We start from the raw sequence: 13,879 nt of genomic DNA on the forward strand, positions 1-13,879 counted from the left end.
AAATTATTCATTTCAATTATTCATGAAGGGTGGATTGTGGTCAGTGAACATATGCACATCTTTAAGTCAGTTCCACCATCTGTGCCATAGGGGATGTAGTTCAGTGGTAAAGTGCATGCTTTTCATATATGAAGTTCTGAGTTCAATCCCTGGCATCACCAGATGTCTTATATTATTGTGCTCACATCGCAATCTTCTGTTGAGTGAGAACTCTTTGCTCGTGTTCATAGAGAGCCAGGTTTACACAATTAAATTCAGTCACACACGAAGTGCTACAGTGTTGCTCTGCTGTTTTAAATGTACCTCCAAAGCATTTTGTTCTGTTAACTACCAAATGATTTGAACTAATTTTACATCATATTCAGGAAATCCAGAGAAGGTCATCAGACTTTTAGTGGCTGTTGAAGAAAACACCTGTTGAATCTCACCAGGGATTTCTTGAGAGATCATTCAGCAAGCGAGTTAACAGGGGTTAACGTAGAGAGTGGCGGAGGTGGGATGTCAGGGCTTGACGTCACTGCTTTATGCAAAGAATGGAGGGGTGGTCGTCAGGGCTATATGACTGTGCTTCACGCAGAGAGTGGTGGGGGTGTGATGTCAGGGCCATACGACAGTGCTTTACACAGAGAGTGGCGGAGGTGGGATGTCAGGGCCTGACAACACAGCTTAACGCAGAGAGTGGATGGGTGGGTGTCAGGGCCATACAACACTTCTTTACGTAGAGAGTGGAGGGATTGGTGTCAGGGCCATATGACACTGCTTTACACAGAGAGTGGCGGGGGTGGGATGTCAGGGCCTGACAACACAGCTTAACGCAGAGAGTGGAGGGGTGGGTGTCAGGGCCATATGACACTTCTTTACGTAGAGAATGGCGGGGGTGGGATGCTTTATTCAAAGAGTGGAGGGGTGGGTGTCAGGGCTATATGACAGTGCTTTCCGCAGAGAGTGGTGGGGGTGGGATGTCAGGGCCATATGACACTGCTTTACACAGAGAGTGGCGGGGTCTGGATGTCAGGGCCATATGACACTGCTTTACACAGAGAATGGAGGAGGTGGGATGTCAGGGCCTGACAACACAGCTTAACGCAGAGAGTGGAGGGGTGGGCGTCAGGGCCATACGACACTTCTTTATGCAGAGAGTGGTGGGGGTGGGATGTCAGGGCCTGACGATACTGCTTTTCGCAGAGAGCGGTGGAGGTGGGATGTCATGGTTATACGACAGTGCTTTCCATTGAGAGTGGTGGGGGTGGGATGTCATGGCCATAAGACACTGCTTTATGCAGAGAGTTGAGGGATTGATGTCAGGGCCATACGACAGTGCTCCACTCAGGCCTCTGCTTGAATTTGTACTCCTCCTCTCTCCCTACCTCTACCTCTATGATATTTGCACTTTCTGGAGAGGCGATTTTCTCCACTTCAGTAGCCCGATTGCGAATATTCTTTTGTCCATATCTTCGCAACGGAAGCACAGAACGCCTTCAAACCAAATGCATTTTAAAGACCACGACATGTGGATATTTCCACAGCCTATACATCAAAGTATCAGTGAGCTAATGATCTTTTTTTAAACCTCCGGTTTTTCATCGATGCGTAATTACGCACTAACTGGAACCCGGGGGACCGCTGTATACACAAGTTCACAACGCGACAAATACTGTTCAATACGGCTTCATGCGAAAAACTTGTATATGACCATAGGCAAAAGAATAGCGCAGTCTCCAATTACTCAGACTGTAAGCAGGGGAATAAAGCTTTGTCTGAATTCTGAAACCCTTCCTTTATGTCCTGTTTTCATTCAGGTAAGAGTCAACTATATTCACAATACTACTGACAGCAGGAATATTAAAATATTCTTTACTCAGCAGCTTATTAAAAACAGCTCCCATGATGTTCAAACCGATTTTTTACACAGAACACTGACACAGCTTTGCATTCTGAATCTCTTTTTCTCGTGCTTTTATTTAATGTGGCACAATGCACTGGGATAGGGGTATTCTGTTCACAAACCAATAGCATTTAAACCACAGCACCCACAATGCTGCAAGTAAGTGTTTTGCACACTAAGCAGAGAGCGATGTCTTCCTCGTTAGTATAGTGGCGAGTATCCCCACCTGTCACGCGGGAGACCGGGGTACATCAGGACGGCCACAACGCAAAGTACTGACCTCTATACGATCATGGCAAGTTACCGATACACACGTGGCAGGGCGGAAAAGGCTGTGCTCTCTTCTTGTGACATAATTCGGAAAAGTCCTGATGTTGCATTTCAACTGAGCCCCAGTATACATCTACCCTTCGACACTCTGAGTGACAACTCTCTTGCGTGTTTTCTCATATTTATGTAGTTTGCTTGCATGATGCCCGGAACAGCGGGGTTGTGTGCTCCCATATGGTCTAGCGGTTAGGATTCCTGGTTTTCTCCCAGGCGCCCCGGGTTGAAAACTCCATACTCCCGGTATGGGAATGTGTCAGTTTTGCCTCCTGCTTTCCAAAAGATCAGCACCGTGTACGAAGGAGCCGCATTAAAACCACTCGAACGTGCAAAACGCGCGAGAAGAGGAGGCGCTTGTTTCCAACAGAAGACTTCTCGCGTGTGAGACGAGCTGATCATCGCTGCAGGAGGTGGGAGGGTTACTCTGGTAGACAGGGCTGACCTTCGGCAATAGGATTTATACTCTCCAAGATGATATTTGCACTTTCTGGAGAGGCGATTTTCTCCACTTCAGTAGCCCGATTTCGTCGATTGCGTGGAGAGGGCTGTAGAATGTGGCGCCGCCTTTCCTGCTCCATCCATGACAGGCGTGCTGGTCTCTGGAGAGAGAGCACGGTCCATCAGCGCACTCCAATAAAGGCACTGGAAGCAGCTGAAACGCATTGGCGAAGCTCAGCACTGGGCCGCTGGGCACGTCTTACCACTGTTTCTGTAGTGTAGTGGTTATCATGTTTGCCTCGCATGCGAAAGGCCCTCGGTTCGAAACTGGGCGGAAACAGACCGGCTTCTTTTGTCGCATACAAATGGGTTGTACAACTTTTAACTAGCAAATGGAAGAGGGCTGAAGTAAGAGACAAGATGTAAATAGGGTTAACTTAAGTCAGTTCTGCCTGAAAATTAGACTTCTAAGCAACAGGGGTTTATGGCAGGAAAGGGGGTTAACTGATAAGGATTCCAGATGCGAGGGGGCATAATCTTAAACTGACCATTTGGCCAGGGTCTCTTAACTGGCCAAATACCACGACCCCCCCCTTACCATAACACCGAATGACGTCTGAAGCAGCAAGGAAGGACTATATAACCTAAAAGTTTGTACCGGCACATCGAACAAGACTTCGGCTTTGTTGTTTCTTGTGGGAAACAAGACTTCGGCTTTATTGTTCCTTGTGTCCGTCGTGGCAGTGAACAGGTCCTGGTTACAGGATCTCTAAAAAAGGAAATAAAGACTGAAATCAGATCCGACCCGCCATGCTGCCACGGTGACGGTGCACTGCCCAGTGAAAGTGGCAGCCTGTCCCTGGACTGTGGGAAACTGGAGCACCTGGAGGAAACCCCCACAGACCAGGGAGAGAACATGCAAACTCCACACAGACAGCACCCACACCCCAGGTCCAGCACTGTGAAGCATGCCCGACGATGCGGAAGGGCTTTTACAAATGAGTGTGTAACTCACACTGGTGCCCAGGATGGCCTGCTACCGGAACGCAACCTAATTTTCTTAATGCAGTTTGTTCGAAGCGGTTTGCAGGAGCTGGAGGTGAGGACTGAGCTGGGGTCCAGTGTGCAAGTGTGACTACTGATGTCGTGTGTGTGTGTGTGTGTGTGTGTGTGTGTGTGTGTGTGTGTGTGTGTGTCTGGATCATTGTGAGCGCCGTCAGGTTTGTGTATTTGTTTAAACAAGAGGATGTGTCTGTGCGGGTCTGACTCTGTGTGAGGGTGCAGCTCTAACTGTTCGCGCGCGGGCGTGTCTATCTCTCTACAATGCATGAGGGGCTAAATCTGCCTCTGAGAAACTGACTTTTCAGAAGAAAAATCTATGAAAAGGCACGGCCTGGCCCTCTTCTCTTGCTCCCGACGTATAACACACTGGGGGATGAAGCTGGTGTCTTCAGCTGTAACCCTAGCTATTTATGCAAACAGCTCTTTTATGAAAAGCAGCTCTAGGCCTAGACAAGAGGAACAGATAAAACAAATCTTAGATTTATGGCTTATTCAAAGCAGACTGAGCGCTGCTATACTGTATGTAGGAGCCAGAGATGAAGAATGAGCTATTTAAGGAAATCAGGAGTGTGAGAGAGGGAGTGTGTGTTTTTCCTCCCAATAGAGAAGGCTTGTGGTTCTTTCTGCTTTTCTGCACAGGCTGCCAACATAAGTACGTGTTGGGTTCTTGGTTTGAATGCTCGAGTTGTCAGGCTGGCGTTTTTTGTTCCTATTGGAGCCCATAATTGTGAACAAGGCGCTTGAGGACGTCTCTGTGCAGGTGTGCGTTTGTAATGACGTGTGTGCGCATCTCTGTAGCGGATGTTTCAGTAAAAAAACGCATTTAAAACATTCAACCTTTTCATGTTCCTAATATTCTTTCATTCTTCACAATAATAACTAAGGTTGCTGCTGGAAGAGGTGTTAGTGGGGCCACCAGGGGGAACTCTCACCCTGTGGCCCATGTGGGTCCTAATGCCCCAGTATAGTGACGGGGACACTGGAAAAACTGTAAACAGGTGCCGTCCTTCAGATGAGACGTAAAACCGAGGTCCTGACTCTCTGTGGTCATTAAAAATCCCGGGGTGTTTCTCGAAAAGAGTAGGGGTTTTACCCCAGTGTCCTGGCCAAATTTCCCATTGACCCTTACCAATCATGGCCTCCTAATAACCCCCATTTATGAATTGGCTTCATTACTCTGCTCTCCTCCCCACTCATAGCTGGTGTGTGGGGAGCGTTCTGGTGCACTATGGCTGCCGTCCCATCATCCAGGTGGATGCTGCACATTTGTGGTGGTGGAGGGGAGTCCCCATGTCCTGCAAAGCGCTTTGAGTGGAGTGTCCAGAAAAGCACTATATAAGTGTAAGCAATTATTATTCATTATAATGTAATAAGTCCATTATTTCTCACCCCTCCATTGCAAGGCATACACAACACAAACACCAGGAACAATTATCTCAGAAGTGAATTGCAAATGTATTGAGTTGTGATGCAACTGTAACTTGAACCTAACATGAGTGTGGCGTGCATTTTTGAAATTGCATTTTCACAGCTGAAATACAAAATGAAGCTGATCGCAGTCCAAACTCAAGGTATTGTTGTAAAACTAAATATTCAACATGTTTCTACCTGTCCCTTTTCAGCTCACTCAGAAGTCCACAGCCTGCAGCCTGGTGCCTCTCTGTCTCCCCCCTCCACACTGCTGGTCCAGTGGAGGTGCTGTTTGATCCTGCACGATCTGTCCGGAATCGTATAGTCTTACTGAGCAGCGCAGGGCTCCCTGGCCCCAGGTACGAACAGTGAGTGTCAGTGCAGAACAGCTCTCTGACACTCCGCTCCCTCACTCCAGCTGATCAGGGCAACTACACAGTGAGGGACCTTAATGGAAGCAGTATCAGCACTGTGATCGTCACTGTGGGTGGTGAGCAGGTCTACAGTAGGATCACTAGAGGGCTCTATATTCTTGACAGAGTGTGTTCTTATATCATCCTCTGTCCTGATTGTCTTTCAGCTCACAGAGACAATGTCACCCTGCAGCCTGAAGCCTCTCTGTCTGTCCCTCTGTTCACTGGAGAGCCAGTGGAGGTGCTGTTTGATCCTGCAGGAGGTGGAAACTGGACCTCAGTGTGTTCTGTCCAGAACAGCACAGCCAGCTGTGTCCCCCAGTACAGTTTTTTTTTATTTTTGATGATTAGCCATATGTTGATTACAATATTGTACATAATGTATAATTTGAACTCGATATTTTTCAGGAGTGAATGATTGTATATTTTCAGAATAAATTTCGAAACCAAATTATTGTCCCTCGATCTCTGTCTCTCTCTCGTCCTGCTGTCTGTCTGTCCCTGCCTCTCTGTCTCTCTCTCTTTCAGCCCCGTCTGTCAGTCTGTCTGTCCTTCTCTCTCCTTCCTCTCTCTCTCTCCTTCCGCTCTCTCTCTCGGTTTGTTTGTCCCTCAATCTCAATCTTTCTCTTTGCCTGCTGTCTTTCTGTGCCTTCATCTTTGTGTCTCTCTCTCCTTCCTTTCTGTCTGTCTCTCTGTCTGTCCTGCGTTGTCCCAGCTGGGCCTGTCTCCCCGGCTCTCTGCCTTCAGCTCTGTTCGCCGATGTCCCACCAGCCCGTCTCTCTCTCAGCCTGTCTCTTGACTTGCAGGAGGAAGAGGAGGTGGAGACAGCTCCTCCGGCAGGAGAGAGGAAGAAGGTCAGTGCTGGTCCCACCCTGCCTCCTGTCCTGTCTGTGGTGGAGTTTCGCCATCTTGTCTGTCTTGTCAGCCCTGTCTGTCACTGTCTCTCTCCTCCTCCTCTCTGTGCTGTGGTGTCCAGTCAGTGTGTCTCTCTCCTCCTCCTCTCTGTCCTGTGGTGTCTAGGCAGTGTGTCTCTCTCCTCCTCCTCTTCTCTGTCCTATGGTGTACAGTGGGTCAGTATTAGTGGGCTACACCCAGGCTCACTCACTGCGAGTGTGATCTCAGCAGAGTCTCTGTACTCTTGGGACACTTGACTCACCTGTCTCTCTCTTTCTCTGTGCTGTGCTGTCCCTCTCCTGCCCCCTCTCTCCCTACTCGGACTCCAGCTGGAGGAGGTCCAATCACCACCTCCTGTGAGACAGAAGAAAAAGAAAGTGGGTAATGCTCTGATTCTCTCTTTACTTCTGTCCAGTGTCCAGTCAGTGTGTGTGTATGAACCCCTCTCTCTCTCAGTGCAGTGTTCATGTACTGGAGTGTCCAGTCAGTGTGTGTGTATGAACCCCTCTCTCTCTCAGTGCAGTGTTCATGTCCTGGAGTGTCCAGTCCGACTCTTAACGTGACTCTCCTGTCTCTGCTTCAGAAGTGCTGGTGCGTCTTTTTAAAGTCCCTGAGCTGCATGTCGGTGGAGACAGATGATAAGGACGAGCCGATGGAGGCGGCGGAGACCGTGTGTCAGGAGAGGAAGAGCGAGGGAGAGGAGGAGCAGGCTGCCGGGAAGGACAAGAAGAAGAAGAGGAGGTGCAGGTGAGCAGACAGGGGGACGCCGCCCGGTCGTGTCTGTGATTCAAGAAGGAGTCTCCTCTTGCTGTTTGATGTCATGGTGATGTCCGTGTCTGTGTCCCTCACACCTGCAATAACAATATTCTTTCCAGGTTCCTTTCCCGGTTCTGTGCCAGCTAAGATCGGAGTCGCCTTCCCCACCAAGGACTGGACTGGACTGGACTGGACTGGAGCTGAGGGACACCAGACTGGACTGGACTGGAGCCAAGGGACCCCAGACTGTGCTGGACCGAAGCTGAGGGACCCCAGACTGCACTGGACCGGAGCTGAGAGACACCAGACTGGACTGGACTGGAGCTGAGGGACCCCAGTCTGTGCTGGACCGAAGCTGAGGGACCCCAGTCTGTGCTGGGCCAAAGCTGAGGGACCCCAGTCTGTGCTGGACCGAAGCTGAGGGACTCCAGACTGTGCTGGACCAAAGCTGAGGGGCCCCAGACTGGACTGGACTGGAGCTGAGGGGCCCCAGGCTGTGCTGGACCGAAGCTGAGGGACCCCAGACTGGACTGGACCAAAGCTAAGGGACCCCAGACTGTGCTGGACTGAAGCTGAGGGACCCCAGTCTGGACCGAAGCTGAGAGACCCCAGTCTGTGCTGGACCGAAGCTGAGGGACCCCAGTCTGGACTGCACTGGAGCTGAGGGACCCCAGTCTGGACCGAAGCTGAGGGACCCCAGTCTGTGCTGGGCCGAAGCTGAGGGACACCAGTCTGGACTGAAGCTGAGGGACCCCAGACTGTGCTGGGCCGAAGCTGAGGGACCCCAGTCTGTGCTGGACCGAAGCTGAGGGACCCCAGACTGGGCTGCACTGGAGCTGAGGGACACCAGACTGGACTGGACTGCACTGGAGCTGAGGGGCCCCATACTGGACTGGACCAGAGCTGAGGGGCCCCAGACTGGACTGGACCGGAGCTGAGGGACCCCAGATCCCAGTCTGGACTGAAGCTGAGGGACCCCAGTCTGGACTGAAGCTGAGGGACCCCAGACCCCAGTCTGGACTGAAGCTGAGGGACCCCAGACTGGACTGTGGAAAACTTTCACATTATCTCCACCTGAGTCCTCAGATCGTCTGCATGACCTTGTATTATTAAGTATTATTTTAAGGTCCTGTGATGATCGTTAGATGGGGGGGGGGGGGTGTGTCCCTTGACATTAATCTGTATTGTAATTTTTGTTCTTTTGTTAAGCATCATTAAAATGTTTTTTAAAAAAAGCTTTTGGTTTTTTCCCTCCCCCCCCGAAACGAACAAACAGAGTCTGTCTTTCTCTTTCATCCCGGAGAGTTTGTGGTTGATGGATTGAGGCCGAGAGCCCTCGTTGTCGGCGTGCCACCAGTTAGCGGGGCTAAAGCAGGGGGGGCATCGTGTCCAATACTCCTTGAAACGAGACAGATTTCAAGCCACCTCCGTCTGAAGAGAAGGAAGTTGACCACGAACTCCAGGGTGTCCTAGGAAGCTCTTTAGCCATCGTTTGCCCAGCAGCCATCTCACCCTGCAGCTCCCAGCTAGCAGCCCCCTCCCCACTGGAGCCCAGCAGGTAGAAGCCTGGTCAGTACCTGGAGGGGAGACTCCTGGGAAAAACTGAGGTTGCTGCTGGGAGAGGTGTGAGTGGGGCCAGCAGGGGGCGCTTTCACCCTGCGGTCTGTGTGGGTCCTGATGCCCCAGTATAGTGACGGGGGACACTGGACTGTAAACAGGCGCCGTCCTTCGGATAAGACGTCAAACCGAGGTCCTGACTCTCTGTGCTCATTAACAATCCCGGGGTGTTTCTGGAGAGGAGTAGGGGTGTTACCCCAGTGTCCTGGCCTGATTCCCCCCCTGGTCTTGACCCATCATGGCCTCCTTATCACCCCCCCTCTCTGAACTGGCTCCATCCCTCTGCTCTCCTCCCCACTGAGAGCTGCTGTGTGCTGAGCCGACTGGAGCATCATCCACGTGGGGGCTGCACACTGGGGGGGCTGGAGGGGATCCCCCTGACCTGGGAAGAGCTCTGAGTGGAGAGTCCAGACGGATTAATTATTATTATTATTATTCGTGCTGCACTGGGCTTCAGTCCTGGTAGTGAGAGGGGGATCTGTGATCAGTACAGATACTTATGACTGTATAATAATACACGATAGAAATGGAAAACAGGGTAGCGCTGTAGTCTCTTCGAAACGTTTTGAACTGCCAGAAGAAGTTTTCACAACCCGGACTCGTGAAGGTACAGGTCTTCTCCCTTCGTCCGGAGTAAGGTGAGAGGTTATCCCCTCGGGGCGCAGTATCCCCGATGCACCCCCCCACCACCACCCAAAATGACACACACTTCTGTGACGATTGGGAGACCCCGGTTCGATCAGCCCCTGCGGTGTAGGAAACGACCCGCTGGAGAGAACACGCAGACTCCACACAGAAGGGTCACCTCGGCATTTATTCCAACAGCAAAACACCAGAGAGAAACGGGTCTCCGAAAGATGAGCGCACACCGGGAAAAACACTACGGGGTCATTACAAATGGGAATAGGAGTTCTTTTTTTCTTTTCCGGACGTCAGTTGTATCGTGTCCTGGTGATTTCTCCTGTTTCGAACGGAGTTCAATGTCACGTTTCTACTTTATTAGAGAGAGGCACTGAACTTTGGGGAATGTGACATCCACCCAGTATTACTAGTAGGTTGATAAATATAAATGTTCTTTTTCCCCCCGTATGATACCTCGCGAAATATAACGATGGCCAACTCCTTAAGTCGAAATTTAAACCCTTCTCACGCTACAAGACAGTCCGTCAACATCGCCGCGGCCCGAAGCGCGACCTTCGGTATGACGTTGGCGGAAGGGGGTAGGGTAAGTACGTCACAGCCGGGGGAAGCCCCTATCACGTGAGAGGGGTGCTGCGGGCGACGAGCCCCCGGGGGCGAAGAGAAGTTGATTTGCGTGGGGTGTGGAAACACTACACGACCGGGCAAGCGAGCCGTTTTTTTTTTTGTTTTGTTTTTTCAGAACATCAGAACAACCGCAGAGATGACCATCGATCCACTCCGGACGTTTCCTTTTTTGTCCTTTTTGGCCTCCAAAATAAAAAAAAAAACTGGGATCCATCGTGGCGTTGCCAAATTAAAATGTCAACCACTTTTCGGGCTTTCGTGCTGTCCATGATGAAACCGTCATGGTTGTGTAAGGATACGTTACGTCACAGACCGGCGGCGCTCGGACGTGAGGAGTGTCGTTACGTTTTTGAAACGGGCACGTCAGACAAGATCTCTGACAAGATCTCTGAAAAACCCAAACCTGTAAGATTCAATTTCAATTCAGTTTTTTTTATATAGCGCCTTTCACAACAAGAATGCCCCAAGGCCCCGAACAAAGGAGTTGTTCCACACCCCCGCCACCCTCTGTGTACAGTAGAGCCCCCTGTACTGACTGGAGGAGCTCACCCAGCTGTGTCTGGAGAGAAGCCGGGGTATCGGCTTCAACCACAGGGCTGGGCGGCTTGTTCCCCACCCCCATCCCCTTCTGTGTACAGAAGAGCCTCCTGTCCTGACTCCAGTAGGAAATGTCACCTGGAGGCAACACACCGGCTTCTTTTAACAGATCACCTCGGGAATCGGGAACAACGGAGCTGTGTGCGGCCGTCTGTACGGAGGGGTTCAGCGCGGGGGGGCTCCGGGCTCGGGTCTGGACCCGGGGGGGGGGGGGGGGGGGGGCTGTCTGTGTGGAGTCTGCATGTTCTCCCTGTGTTCTTCGGGTCCAAAGACAGGCTTTTGGGCTAATTGGCTTCTGGGAAAACTGGCCCTGGTGTGTGTGTGTCCTATGATGGAGTGCTGTCCTGTCCAGGGTGTGTGAGTGAATGTGTGTTTGTCATGTGATGGACTGGTTCCTGTCCAGGGTGTGTGAGTGTGTGTGTCTGAGTGTCCTGTGAGGGACTGGTGTCCTATCCAGGTTGTGTGTGTGTGTCCTGTGAGGGACTGGTGTCCTGTTCAGGGTGTGTGAGTGTGTGTGTGTATCCTGTGAGTGACTGGTGTCCTGTCCAGGGTGTGTGAGTGTGTGTGTCCTGTGATGGACTGGTGTCCTATCTAGGGTGTGTGTATGTCCTGTGATGGACTGGTGTCCTGTCCAGGGTGTGTGAGTGAGTGTGTGTGTGTCCTGTGATGGACTGGTGTCCTGTCCAGGGTGTGTGAGTGTGTGTGTCTGTGTGTCCTGTGATGGACAGATGGTACCAAGCCTGGACACCCATGAGACACTGGCTTCCTCAGAAGACTCTCACGGAGGGCACACTGTCCCTAACCCGGGTCCAGAAGAAACTACAGTGATCTATAATTCCTGCGCCTCGGAAGGGTTTATGACGTCTATGTCCGGCGCCCGCGCCCGTGGACTGGCGGTTTGGCGTCGCGCTCCGCAGCTCGAGCTTCGGTAAGAGGCAGGGCGGGAGGGAGCCGATGTGGCCTCGGCGCCATCTTTGCTGGTGAGTCAATTGTGACCGTTGCGGTACAATAAACCATCAATAAACCTTTTCCCACCCCGTCCAGTATTTCTGTCGCGGCCCACGTCCCTTACAATCGACAAACTATAAAAAAAACAGTAGCCCTTCGCAACATTACACGCCATTTTTTTTATTTTAAACGTCCGCTAGATACGCAGGTGGCTCGATACCTGTCTTATCCTCGCCGGCGTCTTTATACCGGCAAGTGAATTTTATTTGGGGTCCCTCAGAATTGTGACAGAAATGTCAGTGAACCACAATAAAAAACGAAACTTTTTTTTTAAAGGCGGTGAATGGATTTTTTGAGTAACCGTGTAGCGACTAACGTAAGGAAAAAAAGTTGTCTTTCCCTACGAAGACGTTTTGGTACAGGACTTTCTTTAAATATCAGTTGTGCATAGCGTTTTACAAAAAGTTGATGATGATCTTGGAGATAATTGCAAAGGAAAATTGAGATAACTACCAAAACATTACGTGTGAAACGACAGGACAGAACTTTGAACCCACAAAGAAACAAAGGTATGAAATATTGCCTCGTCATGGGGGGTTGATAATTGTAGTAAGTGTTCCTAATTTTCGTAAAGAAATGTATATTATGGGAGTCACACGTGAGATTTAGTGTATATACGTTTCATATTGTGCATATATACGGGGTTAAAAAGTGGAATGAGTATGATTATAAACTCGTGTGTCCTATAATCAGATAATTTTTGAACAAGCTTTGATTAGACAGGTGAAAAACAACATCAGATCCTTTATTTTAATATATTCTCACGTCTGAATATCAGCTTCTCCCCTCTGGCCAACATTTCAGGGCTCCCAGGTGTAGATCCCAAATTGAAACAAATATTAATTTGTTACCCAGTTAAACAGTTAATAGAAGTGAGTGACCAGGGTAAATAAAGGTGGGTCAGTGTAAACTGTTTATTCTGGACCAGACTTCGTCATGTGTGATATGTCATGACTTCTTATATTAAGTTTTATCTTTATATTTAGTTCTACATGTGTAATAGATGCGATGTGTGTCCATAAAAAGGTTTCTCCAGGGGAAAATCAAGTTCGTTTTAAAACCGTGTTTCCTTTTTAGGGTACGTTTGCATTCCAAGTGTGGGATTTTTGCCTTTTTGTATTTTTGCTGAGACAAGTTGCCTTTCTTATACGCGGAGGGATCTGCTCGTGAGATGTCCGCCTGGTCCATTTCTGAGCTCAGTATAAGGTGTAGAAAGCATGACTGTCATCATAACCCGCATCTCACCCAGGTGTGGAATAATGTTGTGACTATTGCTTCAGCAATAACATGCTGATTGCATGTTTCTAGATGGGAATAACAGAGATCTCAACTACTGAGGGGCCTTATTAATAAAGTCTCCACAGCCGAAGCGCTGTGTCTCTTTTCAGCTGGCGATAAACCTTTCCTCGATCCTTTGCGGACTTGTTAAACTGTTCCTGATCAGAATAAAAAACGCTCACGCTAATACACAAGCACCCGTGTCTCGCCAAAGCTGACAAATAAACAGACGGACAAGCCGCACTGCACGTGTGAACAGGGGAATGAGCGAGCGAGCGGGGATAGGGCGCCTCCTGCGCTTAAAAGCTTACAGCACCTGGCATTCCCAGGCGGTCTCCCATCCAAGTACTAACCAGGCCCATCCCTGTTTAGCTTCCGAGATCAGACGAGATCAGGCGTGCTCAAGGGGGTGTGGCCGTAAGCGAGAGCAAGGCTCGCTGGCACCCTTCTTATTGAGAGGACAGCTCCGTCACCTCTTTTACGACGCTGCTTTTTTTCCCTTGCGTTTTTCTCTTCTTCCCACGTTCTCTCTCTTCACTGCCTTCGTCCCCGCTCTATTTCACTTCAGCCTTTCACTCTTGCTTCCTTCCAATGAGGACGGAGCTGCGGGAGAAAGGGCGCTATAGAGGATCGCTGTGGAGAGCTGCTGCTGTGCTTTGACATCTGAGCTCTGTGGAAAACGATCTCAATACAATTCTGAAAAACGCGACTCTCCGAACGCCAACCGAACAAGTCTCCACAGCCGAAGCGCTGTGTCTCTTTTCAGCTGGCGATAAACCTTTCCTCGATCCTTTGCGGACTTGTTAAACTGTTCCTGATCAGAATAAAAAACGCTCACGCTAATACACAAGCACCCGTGTCTCGCCAAAGCTGACAAATAAACAGACGGACAAGCCGCACTGCACGTGTGAACAGGGGAATGAGCGAG

General features: G+C 50.1%; 2 non-coding genes across 2 annotated transcripts; one reads left to right on the forward strand and one right to left on the reverse strand.

The window, feature by feature from the left end:
• The first annotated feature begins 2,917 nt into the window (after positions 1 to 2,917).
• On the forward strand, positions 2,918 to 2,990 carry trnaa-cgc (transfer RNA alanine (anticodon CGC)). Its single transcript has one exon. It is a non-coding gene; the product is annotated as a tRNA-Ala (tRNA).
• Positions 2,991 to 13,255: 10,265 nt separating this feature from the next.
• Positions 13,256 to 13,374, reverse strand: LOC138245384 (5S ribosomal RNA). The gene has a single exon (XR_011193994.1). It is a non-coding gene; the product is annotated as a 5S ribosomal RNA (ribosomal RNA).
• Positions 13,375 to 13,879: the final 505 nt, after the last annotated feature.

Source organism: Lepisosteus oculatus, chromosome 14 (genome assembly GCF_040954835.1).
Source record: "Lepisosteus oculatus isolate fLepOcu1 chromosome 14, fLepOcu1.hap2, whole genome shotgun sequence".
NCBI classification, from domain to species: domain Eukaryota; kingdom Metazoa; phylum Chordata; class Actinopteri; order Semionotiformes; family Lepisosteidae; genus Lepisosteus; species Lepisosteus oculatus.